This window comes from Dermacentor andersoni, chromosome 3 (assembly GCF_023375885.2).
Source record: "Dermacentor andersoni chromosome 3, qqDerAnde1_hic_scaffold, whole genome shotgun sequence".
Taxonomy (NCBI): domain Eukaryota; kingdom Metazoa; phylum Arthropoda; class Arachnida; order Ixodida; family Ixodidae; genus Dermacentor; species Dermacentor andersoni.
Window position 1 is genome coordinate 138,772,329 of NC_092816.1, and position 19,254 is coordinate 138,791,582.

Here is a 19,254-nt window from a genome sequence, read left to right on the forward strand (position 1 = left end):
GTTTACCCTCAAGGCTTCCCTTTCATCTACTCTGAGAAATTGGCATGCGGCTACCAGATGTGGGCAGCTTGCCTCACAACACATGCACATGCTCAGCTACTTTCGCCAACCTTTGTGCTAGATGTCAATCAGCATGAGCAAAGCAGTGAGAATGGGGAATTATGAAATTAAGGCAGAGGTTCGAGCATTAAGGGAAGTCATACTTAGAGGTGAGTACATGTGAAGAAAAGTATTCAGAAATGTTGGGAATTTGCAGTTTCCTGTTTATTGGTCTATTAAACTCTCCCTAGCTATTTCAGTTATTTCATCATGTGTTGCAATTTTTAGTTGCAATATGTTTTTCTGAAGTGCTGCCACACTTACTACTAGAAGTTTGAGAACCTATATTTCTTATTCACTCGGTTCATTCATACCTACAAGCAGCAGTCTTTTCACTTTACATCAGCTATTGAATGCAATGCCCAGATATGTTCTCAGTCTACTTCAGTGGGAGTCACTAACACAGTGAATGATCATGAAGCATGTGTGTTCTTAGAAAGTGCCTTCGCATGATGCAGCTGTAAGTTAAGGTAGGGGATGCTTTGGAAAGCATGTTATGTGGCTTACATGATAATTATTTTATGCCAGAAAGCACACAAACATTCGCGTTTATTTCTGGTGTTCTCCTTCCTTAATTACCTTCTTGATTCAGCGCATATATATGAAGCAAGAGATCCTGGCTTGTTCTTTCTTTACATTGGCAAATTACATTAATCATATAATAGCACACTTTACATAATTGAGCACACTAAAAGTCACTTGGCGAGCAAAACATGTACTTGTCTTTTTGAATATCCCAGCTTAACGTTTTAGTGTGTGCAGTTTGGACGTGATTCTTCAGAAGCACTACATCTGCTTCAAGTATATGAGGTAAAATTACTTTTGCTTAAAAATAATTCTAATCTTCCTTGATAGTTGTCCTTTTTTTACTAGACAACATAAGCATGGTGCTTAATTCCAAGGTAAACATGCCTGCTGTAACTGTATGCATCAGTGTTTGACTATTCGTTACCTACTATTCCTATTAGAAAAATGTATTTGCCAACCTCCAATTATTGGCATTGAAGTATTGAAGAATTTGATGGCATCCTGTCTCGTTTGGTCAAAAGAGGCACGGTAAGTAGTTTAAGATTAGATGCCAACCATAAAAATGAAAAATAAGAACTGGTTCAACTGGAGCTTTGTTCACAATCTTTGTGAACAAGGCTTTCAAGTGGGAGCCGAAACATCTATCTTGTATGCCCAATCTTCATTTGCTTATTATTATTATTTGAATTCATCTAGCCCTAAAGAGGTGGCAATTTATTTCGAATACTACTCTTTGCATTTTGTTTCCATTGCGGAGTTGTTGTTTTTTAAAGTAACTTCATGCACCACACAAGTACAACTCAAACATTTTCATTCTTTCAAGGACGTCACAACTAGTGGAAGGTATTCTGCACTAACATAATTATTTTGAGATTTCCAGTAAATATGTAGTCCTCATAAAAAGTATCTAAATAATTTTGGCCTAAGTGGTTATACGTTAACTATGTAGGATTCATCAACTTCTGATATCACTTGGTCTTGGCAAACTTGTGAGCTGACAAGTTTGAGCATACAGTCACTTCCCTCCATATTTGTTTCGATGAAGGCTTGCCCTTTGGTGCTACTCTGGATCCACCCCCGTTTCCTGTGATTACCACTACGGGCTTCAAGGCACACACCCTCAGGAAAACTTTTCATGCACAAACCTGGCTCTTTCACACTTTTACTAAGACAGACATTGAAAGCAAGGATGGCATAGCAGGCATGTTGGTGAAAGAAGTACTTTATTAAACAGCTTTGTAAGTATTCATCTAGTGGACATGTCCATATCCTCTTCTGCTGAAGTGCAAAGTAGCTGGGGGAGCATGTCTCCTTCTCATGCATACGCCAGCCCAGCCAATCAGAACTTCAGGAGCGGATGAAATGGACATTTCCACTAGGTGGACACCGAATACATCCCCTGTTCTCTGTCCTATCTTTCCACCCTTCTCCATGTATTTTACTCAGTAAACTACTGGTTCAGCATGTTGGTCACCTTAATCAATCTTCCAGCAGCTCAGCACTTAAAAGGTATACAATACAAATAAGGCACTGTAAACCCAAGCAGTTAGGCTGGCGATTGCTGCTGTTATGCACAATACAGGCTGAAGCAATGGCTTCACCGTAGCTTTCTAAGTTAACCTTACTGAACTTTGAATTTAGAGAAAACAGAATATAAAAACAGACTAGCATTTTTTTATGTGCTTCACCACTCTGCTTTTTTGTGTTACTAAAATAAGTATATTGAACCTAAATGAAGTAAAAAGACAAGGAAATTGTGTCACTAATTTCATTTCACTGTCTTTTTAAAAGTATAGCAAGATTTTTTAATTGCATTACGAGTTGTTACTTATGTTTCGATCTTAATGTTCATTTCTCATGCTCCAAATAGGGCTACAACTGTTCCCTCATCCACAGCTATCAAGGCCTTATGGCAACTTTGGAAGCTCTATGAACTGAGTAAATGCTATGCATTGCATAATTTCTTAATACATTTCCATGGCTGCCTTTAACCTCTATAGTTCCTCATTAAATTAAAGCCAGCATCTCTCTTGTGGCCACCTTTAAAGACCTTGTAGTAATGTGTGCCTAACAAGAAAGATGGGTGCTTTGTAGTGCTAGTATGCTCTAAGTAAATCGTTTTATGCAAAAATTGCTGACATAATTGTCTGACAAATACTGCATCATGTTTGCTATTTTGCCTTCTGTTTCGATTTCACTGCATCTATACATTTTACCAGTGCATGAGTAGGGTTCAAGGCTGTTCTTTAAAATGCTCATGAGCACTTATCATGATCAGTTCCCCATATAAGTGGTTTTGCTGAAGAGAATACAGGAATATGAGCAAAATTGACATGGAACCAACATATAGATAACGTCTGCATAACTGCCTATCAAAAGTTACATTTTCTTAGAAAAAAGAACTGGAACGTGCATCGCGTAATGTAAAACTTATTGCATACACCGCCTTCATTAGGATGATACTAGAATATTCAGCGTTGTTTGGAGTCCCCATCAAGTGACGCTTAAGAGGAAGTTGGAAAGAGTCTGGCGGCGCGTTTTATTTGTTCGACATACCGAAGGAAGGAATCGGTCATGCTTATGTTACAGCGTTGCAACTTCGATCTTCTTAAGGTACGTAGGAAAAAATATAGGCTGAAGGTGCTTTATCAAATAATGCAGGATCAACTTAAGATTGATAAGCTCAAATATCTACATGCTCCAGGCAAAAGATACCCGCGAACTAACCACGACTACATCATAAAGCCGGACCATACCAACAGTGATACATATCGATACTCATTTTTCCTGGATGCGATGAAATGTGGAATCAATTGCCAAACGCTATTGTTAGCCTAAAAGATGTCACCGACTTGGAAAATGCTGCTAAGGCATATTTATGGGAGTTTTCGATTTAGTTTTGAAGTGCCAAGTGATACGTGCGACTTGATATTCATTGTACGTATTTTGATAAATGTCAGAAGTGTGCTGAACAGCATTCAAGTGAACATCTTATTAACTGTGAATTGACAAGTGTTAAGCAACTTTATGTACATTGACATTGTCCATATTTTTTCATTCATTCAGAATTTATTTAAGACAACGAAAAGGTTGTCCAGGGTGACGTGGCAAAAGGCATACTTTGCCTGACGAGGCCACGCCACCCGGATGACAGGCGGCACCACAGGCTACAAAAATCAAGAAAGAGCATTACATAATAGAACACACATTCAATATTTTTTACACAATACATAAGACATCCTTACAAAACACAGGCTTTCGGCGGAAAAACAAACAGCATACTTCAAAACACAATTCGACCATAGCAGTATTTACAAAACACACTAGTGATAGGTATACGTTCAGTTTTCACCTTTAAGGTTCATTTATGAGCATTGCTTTAATTAACATTTTGTATTTACGTATAGAGGGAGTGTTGCGTACAGTATCCAGAATAATAGGGTATTGATTAATTAAGTCAGGAATTTGCCATCCTAACCTCTGAAAACCGTAATTAGTGCGTACACGAGGTGTTTCCATACATTGTTTCCTAAGTTCGTATGTGCTAAGTTTAGTGTGATAGGTGGTTTCGAAGGTTATTTTGTCTAGTTTGTACTGGCGTAATATTTCCAGACATAATTTGTATGTGTGCAGTTTACTTATTTCTAGTATTCCATAAGACCTAAACAAGGGCCAGCAGCTGCGCAATAACTGTATTTTCCCAATAGCTCGTAACGCCCGCTTTTGAATTGCAAAGAGGGAATCTCGATTTGTTTTTGTCGTCGTTAACCATACAAGGGAACAGTAGCTTAAACGGGAATGTATTAATGAATAGTATATTTGCCGTTTTATGGACGCCGGGAGATATCTCAATTTGTTTAAAATGCCAACCGCCCGACAAAGATCACTTCGAAGCTGATCAACATGCGAATTCCATGAGAGATTTTCTTGAAACAGAACACCTAGAAAACGAATTTGCGAGCACTGTTTCAGCTGAGTGTTTTCAAAGTTTAAGTTTAGGTTGTCAGGAGCTTTTACACCTTTTGCTCTGAAGAGAATGTATTTGGTCTTACTAGTATTTAATTGCATCTTGTTTAGTTTTAACCATGTACTCAAGCCGGTCAACCAATAGTTAGCCTTTCTTTCGAGCGCATAGGGGTCAATACCTGAGAAAAAGACATTAGTGTCATCAGCGTACAACACTAGGTTTTCGCTGCCTGGTATATTCACAATATCATTCAGGTATAAAATAAAGAGTACAGGTCCGAGAATAGATCCCTGAGGCACACCATATTTTATTGTTTTTACGTGTGAGGCTGCAGCATTTATGACAGTAAACTGCTCTCTTGACGTTAAATAGCTCTCAATTAAGGTCAACGACACGCCACGGAATCCGTAAAGTGGAAGCTTTCTTATTAGAACATCGTGCTGAATACAGTCGAATGCCTTTCTGAAGTCGAGGAAAATTCCCAGGGTGTGTGCCTTTTCTTCAATGTTGTTTAGAATTTTTTCCTTTATCCCAAGGAGTGCGGTTTCGGCTGATCTATCTTTCCTAAAGCCAAATTGCTCATCGGCTATAATATTTTGCGCGGTAAGAAAACGGACGAATCTTTTGTTTATAACCTGTTCGGCTACCTTTGCAAATACTGGTAGTACTGATATAGGCCTATAATTTGTTAGTTCGTTCGCTGGGCCACCCTTGTGCACAACAGTCACTTTGGCCAGTTTCATTTTCTGCGGAAAAACTCCTGTAGATAAAATAATGTTGCAAATGTGAGAGAGCGGACAACTGATTATTTCACCTACAGCCTTTAGAGGTTTCGGTTTAATTTCATCTGCTCCTGGAGCACAGCCATTTTTTAGTGTCAGAATAATACCTAGCACTTCACGTTCGTCAGTGGGTGCTAAAAACAATGTGTTTGCGGCGTTTGATGCAATGAACTGCTCGCACGGTGAATCAACTGAATTTCCATCGCATGATCCGACTGCAATGAAATGGTCATTAAATAAATTTGCGACTTCGTTGTCAGTCATAGCATCGTTTTGATACGGAACCTTTTTGTGCTGGAAATTTTTCGAGAGTACCTCCCTCACGGTTTGCCACATTAGCCGTGAGTTACCCGTAATGTCTGCAAACTTTGTTATGTAGTATTCAAATCTTGATTTTCTAATATCTGCATTTAATTTGTTTCGAACTTTTTTAAACAGTGTAAAGTCATTTTCATGCTTGGTATTCAGGAATTTTTCAAACAGCCTGTTTTTTTGTTTGATTCTCATATGCAGTTCATGAGTGATCCAAGGCTTCCTTATCTTTTTTCGTTTTACCCATAGCTCGAGGGGAAAACACTTCTCGTATGCAGCCATAAAGCAGGAAAGAAAAGCCTCGTACGCTTTATTTGCATCTGTTTCCATTAAAATGGAGTCCCACCTTTGATTTGAGAGAAGATATTTGAATTTGCTGATATTTTTTCCAGATATTTTTTCCATTTGATTTATGTAATTGTATTGTCCTCTCTGTTATGACCCTTCATGAGAGTTGACAGTATTAATAAATAAATAAATAGACGAGGAATGTGGGTAAGAACACTTTATTTTCAGCACACATGTTTTTTTAATGAACTGCTGTTATACTGCTAAAATCTGCACATTTAATAAAAGTACACTGCTCTGCTTCATCACTCCATGCTAAGTGCAAGTATCCTGTACTAGGAAGTCAAACCAAGACGTGGGATGTTCAGTCTGTGAAAATAAAAACGAGTTTGAAACATTAACGTGCAAAAACTAAAGGCCGTGTCTGCTGTGCCCGGGGCACAGCAGACGAATGGTGCCCGAAATGTCTACGTTCACCCATGACGTCACGTCCGCTATAACCCATGATGTCACATCCGCTCATTTTCATGGCGGCCGTCTCTTACGGAGCCGGCTGCGCTGCGAAACGGTCCGTATTCCGCGCCCACTTAGAGCGTGAGTAATTCATCTTTCCACGCTATATGCGTGTAATAAAGGATTGGGGCTGTGAGCAGTTTGATGCGTTACCATTAGGTACCTTGTGCGCGTATTTTGCCTCCTGGCCGCGTCAAATTGCAGCCGGCATGTGGAATGGGCCGTGGCATATTATATGGAGCTGCTCATGTGAGTGGTATTGCCTCCGTCAGGATCGTCAGTGCGTGCACAGAACCATTCAGTAGTCTGGTTCAGGGAGGATGCGCGAAAGAACGAGGACGTAAGAAAATACTGGCATGACGAGCTGTTCCGTCAGATCGCGTTACATCGCGCTTTTTTTTTCTAAGACCATCTCGCTCGAGCGAGAGGATCTTAGAACAGCATTACTACTGCTTTTTTACAGCTTTGCTGCTGCTCATTTAATTGTCACCTGCATTCTTTTAATAATACAAATGACATCGCTGCGCGGAAGAGCGTCTCTTGAAGTTTCCAAACAAGAGCCAATGCCGCCGTGCCTGCTGCATACACGCTTGCCTTTCCTAACGCAGTTAAGACGCGGCACTAGCTCTGCTACTGCGTGATACAGGGTCACTGTGATAAGAAAATTAAAAAGAACAAACGAAATTAAGGCAGAAAATGTCAAACGTCGCCAAGCGTGATAAACGGACCTGCCTCGCTAGATGAGTTGAAGAAATCGGGGTCCTGAAGTCAGCTTCGCCGCAGTAGACTAGTGTTACGCGCTGAAGCATGTCCGAACTGAAGAGTGACCGCTCTCACCGACATAAATAATATGTGTTCCTTAATGATGTACGCGTGCACCTGCCGTCTCCTGTTACCTTACGCGCGCCGAGGCGCCTAAGTGTACTGGCCGGCCTTCAGCGCTATTTCGGACGTGGCTGTGATGCTTTGAACCGTTGGTTTGTCGACCTCGTAAGCCAGTTAATGTTTACACGGCCATTTTTTTCTGAGCTGTTGGTTTCTTCCATAACAGCTACGTAATTTCGTAGTTTCCTGTTCAACTGCTTTGGTCATATGCGAGTCAAGGTTGTTCTCTTTAGCCGAGCGCAGTTTTCGAAAGCGAAACGACGCTTTTGCATCAGCATATAGTGCCGTCGCCCATTTACAACACAGTCAATCAATGTAATTTTGTATGTTACTGGGAAACCGCCGAACGCAGGGAACTCACTCGCATGCGGGGAACTGCATAACTAGCCACGGGATTACCGTGCCTCTTGGGAAGCTGCTTTGCATCAAAGGCCAGGTACTCTTGCTATGATTCACCGCAAAATATTTTGTATGTCTAACCGCTTAACATATTTGTATTGCGGTGAAGCTAACCTTACGAAACCAAATTTCGCAACGCTTTTTAGACTCCTGCATCTCTACCAGCCACTACCAAACGCTTGTCGGTACGTCTCTTGGCAAAGGTCCAGGTAAATCTCGCCCTGTTGGGAGTTGGGGGGACTCACGTATATGAAAACTGCCAAGGAAAGCAGTTGCCCTGATGAATTCACGCTCCCCTGTCGAAACATTTGCACCAGCCTCTTCGACCACCGTCATTCCCGCAACATATTTGTGTGTTGCGGTGAAGCATGCCGATATTGGGAAAGAGTTACGTGAATCTGGAATGTATGGTTTCTGTCAGCGACGAATCTAATGTTTTACTCTAATCAAATCAGATTTTCGTGGCAGGACGCATGATGTCTTCAGAACTTTTGTTGGCTAAAGCCATACATACCAGGTTAGCTCTTGTCACAATAATACGCTTTACCGCAATACACAAGAGGCCTCGCTGCAGGACACGCCCGCCGTAGTTAGCCAAAACCTTATGTGATGGTTCACTGCAAAACACCTCCTGTATTGCGGTGAATCGTAATAAAGCACATTTGTCAGTTTAGAATTTAAAGACCCTTGCCCTTCGCTTTTGTAATAATATGACTCAGTTTAATGAGAACATGTATTCACTGCTAAAAACATCCACATTCAAATGGAGATATGAACACTGATGGCAGCCTGTGTGATGTTTTATCCCTTTACTTTTTTGTGTACTGTCACGCTGCCATTATTAAATTTTCCTGTACTTTGTTAGGTGCTGATGTACATAACATTACATCACAAAGAGCCACTGTGTAATTAGTGTTGAAGGACCAGTGTGATGACTTTACTCAAGAAAGGTTTGGGTTATGTTGTTGTGAAGGTTTTTTTTTTAGAGGTAGCTTTCTGAGAAGAAATCAGATGTCAGGAAATAGATCTCAATGGCACAGTAATCTTGGCTGCCTTTTGCTCAAACGTGCCCTAGACATAATTGAGTGATTTGCACTTGCAACTGGACAGCAGCCGTAGCTTGGAAGACCAGTGATATGGCATATTTTATCAAACTAGGTGACACATAGCATTACCAGTCCGAATAGACACCTGTTTAAATGTTTGTCACCTTTAACACCTACATTTTCAACCATGAATTCAGAAAAATCTGTAGCACATTTAGAACCTAGATTTTAAATGCTGTATAAGTTGGCTTCTTGTTCACTGCAGCTGTGCTCGGCTTCTGTCCAAACGGGAGAGCACTTCTGCACAGCTTATTAGGGAATATTCTTATTTACACACCTTCTTTTTATTTATCTCGCCTACAATCACAATCAAATGTTTATGGCACATGAATGTGCTGTGCATGAATCTAACTTACAATGTCATGTTCAACAGCACAGTGCATGTAGCTTGTGTTGGTTCATTCAAGCTAAGCATTGCTACAGCCTTTAACTGTAGGTATCATGGTATGAGAGCAGAGAAATGGATATGCAAAGACAGTTGGGCACATTGAGACAACATCTTTGTTGTGTGTGAAAAGGTGACAGATACACAATATGGGGAGAACGCATGCACTTTCATATTTTCTCGCGCACAAAAAAAGCCGGAGGAATAAGGTTTCTTCACTGTGCCATAGAAACTATATGTTTGCTCTCAAAGGTAATTCTGATTCATTGGATATGTTCCTGTGCTGTGTTTATTTTCTTGAGTGTGCTCTAGTTTTTGCACGTTAATGTTTCAAACTCATTTTTATTTTCACAGACTGAACATCCCACGCCTTGGTTTGACTTCCTGGTACAGGATACTTGCACTTAGCATGGAGTGAAGCAAAGCAGTGTACTTTTATTAAATGTGCAGATTTTAGCAGTATAACAGCAGTTCATTAAAAAAACATGTGTGCTGAAAATAAAGTGTTCGTACCCACATTCCTCGTTGTCTATTTATTTATTTATTAATACTGTCAACCCTCATAGAGGGTCATAACAGAGAGGACAATACAATTACACAAATCAAATATGGACAATCTCAATGTACGTAAAGTTGCTTAACACTTGTCAATTCATAGTTAATAAGATGTTCACTTGAATGCTGTTCAGCACAATTCTGACATTTATCAAAATACGTACAATGAATATCAAGTCGCACATATCACTTGGCCCTTCAAAACTAAATCGAAAACTCCCATAAATGTGCCTCAGCAGCATTTTCAAAGTCGGTGACATCTTTTAGGCTAACAATAGCGTTTGGCAATTGGTTCCACATTTCTATCGCATCCAGGAAAAATGAGTATCGATGTGTATCACTGTTGGTATGGTCCGGCTTTATGACGTAGTCGTGGTTAGTTCGCGGGTATCTTTTGCCTGGAGCATGTAGATATTGGAGCTTATCAATCTTAAGTTGATCCTGCATTATTTGATAAAGCACCTTCAGCCTATATTTTTTCCTACGTACCTCAAGAAGATTGAAGTTGCAACGCTGTAACATAAGCGTGACCGATTCCTTCTTTCGGTATGGCAAACAAATAAAACGCGCCGCCAGACTCTTTCCAACTTCCTCTTAAGCGTCACTTGATGGGGACTCCAAACAACGCTGAATATTCTAGTATCATCCTAATGAAGGCGGTGTATGCAATAAGTTTTACATTACGCGATGCACGTTCCAGTTTTTTTTTCTAATAAAATATAACTTTTGATAGGCAGTCATGCAGACGTTATCTATATGTCGGTTCCATGTCAATTTTGCTCATATTCCTGTATTCTCTTTAGCAAAACCACTTATATGGGGAACTGATCATGATAAGTGCTCATGAGCATGTTAAAGAACAGCCTTGAACCCTACTCATGCACTGGTAAAATGTATAGATGCAGTGAAATTGAAACAGAAGGCAAAATAGCAAACATGATGCAGTATTTGTCAGACAATTATGTCAGCAATTTTTGCATAAGACGATTTACTTAGAGCATACTAGCACTACAAAGCACCCATCTTTTTTGTTAGGCATACATTACTACAAGGTCTTTAAAGGTGGCCACAAGAGAGATGCTGGCTTTAATGAGGAACTATAGAGATTGAAAGCAGCCATGAAAATGTATTAAGAAATTATGCAATGCATAGCATTTACTCAGTTCAGAGAGCTTCCAAAGTTGCCATAAGGCCTTGATAGCGGTGGATGAGGGAACAGTTCTAGCCTTATTTGGAGCATGAGAAATGAACATTAAGATCGAAACATAAGTAACAACTCGTAATGCAATTAAAAAATCTTGCTGTACTTTTAAATAGACAGTGAAATGAAATTAGTGACACAATTTCCTTGTCTTTTTACTTCATTTAGGTTCAATATACTTATTTTAGTAACACAAAAAAGCAGAGTGGTGAAGCACATAAAAAAATGCTAGTCTGTTTTTATATTCTGTTTTCTCTAAATTCAAAGTTCAGTAAAGTTAACTTAGAAAGCTACGGTGAAACCATTGCTTCAGCCTGTATGGTGCATAACAGCAGCAATCGCCAGCCTAACTGCTTGGGTTTACAGTGCCTTATTTGTATTGTATACCTTTAAAGTGCTGAGCTACTGGAAGATTGATTAGGGTGACCAACATGCTGAACCAGTAGTTTACTGAGTAAAATACATGGAGAAGGGTGGAAAGATAGGACAGAGAACAGGGGATGTATTCTGTGTCCACCTAGTGGAAATGTCCATTTCATCCGCTCCTGAAGTTCTGATTGGCTGGGCTGGGGTATGCATGAGAAGGAGGCATGCTCCCCCAGCTAATTTGCACTTCAGCAGAAGAGGATATGGACATGTCCACTAGATGAATACTTACAAAGCTATTTAATAAAGTACTTCTGTAACCAACATGCCTGCTATGCCACCCTTGCTTTCAATGTCTGTCTTAGTAAAAGTGTGAAAGAACCACGTTTGTGCATGAAAAGTTTTCCTGAGGGCGTGTGCCTTGAAGCCTGTAGTGGTAATCACAGGAAACGGGGGTGGATCCAGAGTAGCACCAAAGGGCGATTCTTCATCGAAACAAATATGGAGGGAAGTGACTGCATGCTCAAACTTGTCAGCTTACAAGTTTGCCAAGACCAAGTGATATCAGAAGTTGATGAAGCCTACATGGATAATGTATAACCGCTTAGGCCAAAATTTAGATACTTTTTATGAGGACTACATATTTACTGGAAATCTCAAAATAATTATGTTAGTGCAGAATACCTTCCACTAGTTGTGACGTCCTTGAAAGAATGAAAATGTTTGAGTTGTACTTGTGTGGTGCATGAAATTACATTAAAAAAAAACAACTCAGCAATGGAAACAAAATGCAAAGAGTAGTATTCGAAATAAATTGCTACCTCTTTAGGGCTAGATGAATTCAAATAATAATAATAAGCAAATGAAGATCGGGCATACAAGATAGATGTTTCGGCTCCCACTTGAAAGCCTTGATCACAAAGATTGTGAACAAAGCTCCAGTTGAACCAGTTCTTATTTTTCATTTTTATGGCTGGCATCTAATTTTAAACTACTTACCGTGCCTCTTTTGACCAAACCAGACAGGCTGCCATCAAACTCTTCACTACGTCAATGCAAATAATTGGAGGTTGGCAAATATATTTTTCTAATAGGAATAGTAGGTAACGAATAGCCAAACACTGATGCATACAGTTACAGAAGCATATTTATCTTGGAATTAAGCACCATGCTTATATTGTCTAGTATAAAAAGGACAGCTATCAAGGAAGATTAGGATTATTTTTAAGCAAAAGTAATTTTACCTCATATACTTGAAGCAGATGTAGTGCTTCTGAAGAATCACGTCCAAACTCCACACACTAAAACATTAAGCTCGGATATTCAAAAAGACAAGTACATGTTTTGCTCGCCAAGTGACTTTTAGTGTGCTCAATTATGTAAAGTGTGCTATTATATGATTAGTGTAATTTGCCAATGTAAAGAAAGAACAAGCCAGGATCTCTTGCTTCATATATATGCGCTGAATCAAGAAGGTAATTAAGGAAGAAGAACACCAGAAATAAACACGAATATTTGTCTGCTTTCTGGCGTAAAATAATCATGTAAGCAACATAACATGCTTTCCGAAGCATCCCCTACCTTAACTTACAGCTGCATCACGTGAAGGCACTTTCTAAGAACACACATGCTTCATGATCATTCACTGTGTTAGTGACTCCCACTGAAGTAGACTGAGAACATATCTGGGCATTGCATTCAATAGCTGATGTAAAGTGAAAAGACTGCTGCTTGTAGTTATGAATGAACCAAGTGAATAAAAAATATAGGTTCTCAAACTTCTAGTAGTAAGTGTGGCAGCACTTAAGAAAAACATATTGCAACTAAAAATTGCAACACATGATGAAATAACTGAAATAGCTAGGGAGAGTTTAATAGACCAATAAACAGGAAACTGCAAATTCCCAACATTTCTGAATACTTTTCTTCACATGTACTCACCTCATAAGTATGACTTCCCTTAATGCTCGAACCTCCGCCTTAATTTCATAATTCCCCATTCTCATTGCTTCGCTCATGCTGATTGACATCTAGCACAAAGGTTGACGAAAGTAGCTGAGCATGTGCATGTGTTGTGAGGCAAGCCGCCCTCACTGGTAGCCGCATGCCAATTTCTCAGAGTAGATGAAAGGGAAGCCTTGAGTGTAAACCATAGAGAAGACGGATACCTTGGTTCAATGATAACTGAAAACACCAACATGGAAAATTTGGACAGCCCACAGAATCAGCAGAATTGACATAGTTTGGAAAAACTGAAAAGATGCATTATGATATTTATGTTACACAGGTTCCAGTCAAGTTGAAGATTTTCACTGTCTAATAAACTTATAAGACAATACATGACCAGCAATACTGTATGGAACATAAAGAAGTTTAATAAAGTCACCTAGAATTCAGGATGGAGAAGTGACTGAATTGAGGATGCTAAAATGGATGAGGTGGAGGCAGATTGTGAAGGCAGGTCTAAAAAATTAACATTCAACACACACTTAAGTTGGCAAAGATTGGACTCAATGTTCAAGAAGAAATTGACTAAGATAATCTATTGGTATACGTACATGAGAGAGCAGCAACAATACAGCAGAGATAACTGTCATGCAAGAGGAAAGGACGTCAGTCTAAAGATTAACATTTGATCAGAAGAATGGTTATGCATGGGCTCAGGCTCATGTACAATTCTGTGTGGTACCCATGATGTCAGAGCTGCATAGCATAAGGAACTGTGGCCTTAGATGCCTCGATTATGAAATGATGTAGGCCAAGAGTGGAACAAGGATAGCATCAAAAGGGGGCCTCCTCCAAAAGGAGAACCGTAGGGAAACGGGGTGAGAGGTTTCCTACGCAACAGATACAGAGTCATATGAGTCATAGTCATAGAAACCATGACCCAAGGAGCTGCACAACAAGGTATATAAATTCAAATCTCTATACAGTTAAACCTCAGTATAACGAAATTCTCGACATAACGAAGAATTTAACTTTTCATAACCTCTTCTCCATAGAACACCATGCATTTAGAGCCTCAATATAAAGAAGTGTGTTTGTGTGCAATTTCAATATAACGAAATTTCCCTTCTGCCGCAGAGGAGTGCCAATTGAGACAATCAATGGTAACTTCCGCGGACGCAGATAGTCAAATGTCTGAATTACAAGCGGCTCCTTGCAAACGCACCTCTCAAACTGCGTGCAGCGCGACAAGAACAACAGCTTGGAGCCGCATCATGTTCCGTATAAATTAAGTCCAAGTGCGAACAGATCCTATCGCGCCCCGCGCACTTGTGCTTTAGGTGCGAGTGAAAGTGTGCGAGGGTGAGACAAGAAAGATGGTGGCTTCATAAGTGCGGCCTTCCCACACGAGCAATGGCAAAGTGGGGAAGGAAAGCGAGCTCGCGGTAACGCGATCAAGCGCGCGCTAGGGGGCGGAGTGGTGGGGTGGTGGGGGGTAAGTTGGCGCGCGTCTCGGAGACGCGGCTGAGCGCGGCTGAGCGCATACGCAGCCGCGCACCCTGCTCTAGAGGTAATCTGCTGCGTGTGGAAAGAGCGGGCATGCCAAGACGGCGTGGCATCATGTAAGCTGTTTTCCCGCAGATTTAGTATTGAAAGTTGCGTAGTCTCGAGTTTTGATGATCCGTTGGAACGAGAAGCAGACGAAGCATTCGCTCCCAGCTGCCGGCGCTTTTCATGATAGCGTCGTCGCAGTGCGACCGGGCGACGCTTTGGGGGCGGAGTGCACGCGAAAGCATGGCGTCACTCAATTCGTACCGCTGATGTAAAGATATCAACGTGGCATATGAAACCGTATCATTCATCGCTGACTGCTATATTCGTCAAAATAAAATGTTTCCTCATTCAAACTTGCTTTTTTTTTATTGGCCAATAATTCCGAAAATTGCGTGGCCCCTTTCCGTGCAACAAAAATGATCGGAGACTGTACTTATTTGCATAACAGATCGAATTTCAATACAAGGAAATTTCTATATAACGAAGCGAATTGCCGATTTTACCTACTTTGTTACATCAAGGTTTAAGTGTATAAATAAATTTCCTGTTCTCTACAAGGGAGTGGCAATGTGGGCTTGTTCGTTGATCATCATGAAACGGCATGTAGTGTAGCGCAGCAAAAACAAGAACACAAGAAGAAATGAAACACAGACACAAGCGCCTAATTATGTCTGTGTTTTCCTTTTTCTTGTGTCCTTGTTTTCGTTGCATTATACTACATGACATTCAGTACTTTCACTGTCACATTCATGAGCACTGAAAACCTAGAATCAACTAATATCTTGCCTGCTTTGCCATAATTAAAAAGAAAAATGTGGGTATAGTAGGTCTAATTGAGTTCTGGGGATTTTAGTATCACTGACATATAGCTGTTAAGAATGTTTAATCGTTTCTTCTGTTAAGGCAGAGTACATGCTCAACTGCTACAATAAGTGTGAACGCAGGCAAAAACGACATTTTTGGCCCTTGCATCAATTTTATGGCATGTTGCGTGATCTAATCAAGTGGTTTCAATTTGACGAAGTTCTCGATTTAACAAAATAAAACCTCACATCCCAATAAAATTTATTAACTAGACTTACTGTACTTTATAACCAAAGTACTGTATAACTATAAGCAGCTACAGCCGCCATGAGTGGCGAGCAGAATTGAAATGAAATTGCTTTAGTCGAAACACGCTGAACACTGCTGCTAAAGTATGTGCCACATGCATTGGGCAACTGTGGGAACCGCGGTACCACACGCAGTTATTCAAAGCAGCACATAAAAGTGCCGTGGACTCAAATTGGTTAGTAAATGCATTCGGAACCAGTCTTTCGATTACTCAATTAATATATCAGCCACACACTCGCATAGCACGGCCACGTGGCAAACGCGGCCATGCGGACGCTTCACTATGCGCGGATCGGCTTGTTGCAATATTGGGGCACTCTATGGGTGCATGTTTAAAGCACAGCGTTTTTTGCCTATCGTGCGATCGTTGCGAGTGCTCCATGGCTGAGTGTATTGCATGGTACAGAATTGGCCCCAGTATCAAAAGTACACAGGTAGGGCGGTCCGTGCAGATGAAGCGTGAACGCGAGCTCAACATAACCACGTCGTCATTATTCTGTAGCGATTATTTATGCGAAAGCGTCCAATGGCCCATTGAGCAAAAAAGCCGGCGTCTGTCGTCTCAGAGAAACAGCGCCTCAAATCCCATTGGCTGCGACCATGTCACGAGCGCGCCTCGACGAAACAGAGCAGGTGAAAGGGTACACCTGCTGTCGCTATAGTGCACCAGGTGTTGCATGAGGGGAGAGGGCATCGCCGCGATGCCACGTCATCCTTGCTCTCGCAAGCCGCCGCCCGGTCCGTATCTCCCCCCTCCACTGGGCTTAGCTGCTGCGCGTGCCTGCCGGCCTTGGTGGCCACTGCTGTTTCCTCGTCTCTGGTCATGCAGCACGTCGGTGGCATGCGGTGTTGGCACCGCAGGCTGCTGCTGCTTGCTATCTCGGGCCCAATGTAGCTCTAGGGTGCATCACTTGCAGCGTAAAACTCGAAGGACTGCTCAGTGGCGTTCAATTGGGCATTAATTCTTTCGCAATCACAACTCAGATAAGACATGCTTAGCTGTCCTCATATGTTTTTCTTTAGTTGCCAAGTGGACGCATCATTGTTCACCATTCACAGTCTTCAATCTGTCGTCATCATTGCATTGTCATTTCAAATTAGTTGTAATATCACGCCGTTGGATGCTGCCGCCTTCACGCTGTGTAGTAGATACGCAGTCATTGCCATGCATGCACTCATCATCCCAAAGTCGTTATGCCTCAATCGTGATGACTCTAGAATTGACCCATCGTCGATCATGCCATCGTCACCATCAGCATCATACTGTTGTCGGCATTCGGCAGATGCATTACACAGATTAGCATTACCTTTTCATCTTCTCGGACAGAATGCACGTGGTGATCTGCCGCAGTAATATTATGAGAGACAATTGGGCGGAACAATTGCTGGCCTCAATCGCCAGGCCTCCCTAACATCACTTATTTCAATCTCCATAATAATCCTAAATTGTGTCACAAAATTTCTACAACAAATGTCAACATGGTTGCCATAAGACCTTGTCTCTCATGAAAAACACAACTATATTGTCATGTTCACTAACTTGATCTCCTCCATTGAACTTAGTTCTTACATTGAATGGATGCTTCTAGCGTTTTAAATTCTGCTACTTTGTGCCACTGCCTCCTTCTCCTGAATAAGCTAACTTAATATTGATCCACATGCAATTACTAAAATTCACTGAATGCTTTCTTCATGACTAAACACAATTTGTATGTTAACAACTCCAATTCACAAATCTGTCTTTTGCCACTTCTGGCATGCCACAATGCTGAGTGTTTAGGCCCTTGATTTTTCTCATTTTAGATCTCGCAAAGAACTTAACGTAGAAAACTAAAATTTCTGTTGATGACTGTGTGTTTTGTCGTGAAACAACCAAACTCTGGCAGGTCCGTTTCTGTTCAAACAGACTAAACAAATGGCCCACTGAGCAAAAAATCCAGCGTCTGTCGTCTCAGCGAAATGGAACCTCAAATCCCATTGGTTGTGACCACATTGTGAGCGTGCCTCTACAGAGCAGAGCGGGTGAAAGGGTACATCTGCCATCACTCTAGTGCGCCAGGTGTTGCGTGAAGGGAGAGGGCGCCGCCGCAATGCCACGTCATCCTTGCTCTCGCAAGCCGGTGCCCAGTCCATATCTCCCCCCCCCCACTTGCTTAGCTGCTGCACGTGCCCAGTGGGGCAATGTCTCCACTAATGTCTCTTCGGAGTGCCATCACAAGTTTAAAACCTAATATCAGTACCCTAGCAAAAAAAACTGATAGAAATTTCTACAAGTCTCTTAGGAATATGTATAGGTTGTATGGGTCCTTCTAAGAGTGATATATATTCCTACCTGACCCATAGAACTCTTTACCAGACTGGCAGGCAGCAGATAGATCTCACTGTGCTGCCTACAAGACCAAATAGCATGATGTATCAGTCTTTTAAACCCAGATAAAGATCATCATATGACATACAGGAATCTGATTGAGGCACTGATAAAGCTTGTTAGAAATAGCACACATGCCGGTGCCCACACGCCTGAAGAGACAGTTTTTAAAATGAACTGAATATACAACCCTGAATGCATTGCCTGCCACGTGAACAGATTAACAAACACAGTTTGGATATTAGAGTATCAAATAAAAATGAAGTGTGTAAACTATGCAATTATCAAAACTTTTTACAGCTTGTATGCAGATATATTATCCTAAACATGTTTCAACATAAATTAAAGCACACGTTTTCAAAGCACAGCAGCGTTACTTAGCCTGTGAAACTACATTGGGGAAGTTGCATGAGAAAAGTATCAGTCCATCTTTCTAGCAGGTGTGCTCCAGTTCTTTAATACAAAATTACATTTACAAGTTTTGCGAGACGGATGTGCAACATTTAATGCATATTCAAAACAGAATTACTGTCATCATCATCATCATTATATTTGTGTCCACTGCAGGACGAAAGCCTCTCCCTTCGATCTCTAAGTACCTCTGTCCTGCGCCAACCGATTCCAACTAGCACCCGCAAATTTCCTAATTTGGGCGCACCACCTAGACTTCTGCCATCCTCTACTGCACTTCCCTTCTCTTGGTACCCATCCTGTCACCCTAATGGTCCAACAGTTATCTAATCTGCGCATTACAGGACCTGCCCAGCGCCATTTTTTTTCTTTTAATGTCTATTAGAATATCATCTATACCCGTTTGCTCTCTTGTCAAAACTGCTCTCTTTCTGTCTCTTGAAGTTATACTTAGCATTCTTCGTTCCATCACTCT

At 41.1% G+C, this 19,254-nt stretch overlaps 1 long non-coding RNA gene across 1 annotated transcript; it reads left to right on the forward strand.

Annotated features, from left to right (window-relative positions):
• The first annotated feature begins 6,669 nt into the window (after positions 1-6,669).
• Positions 6,670-9,632, forward strand: LOC140216429 (uncharacterized). Its single transcript, XR_011893095.1, has 3 exons — positions 6,670-7,810; positions 7,920-7,982; positions 9,619-9,632. It is a non-coding gene; the product is annotated as an uncharacterized lncRNA (long non-coding RNA).
• The last annotated feature ends 9,622 nt before the right edge of the window (positions 9,633-19,254 follow it).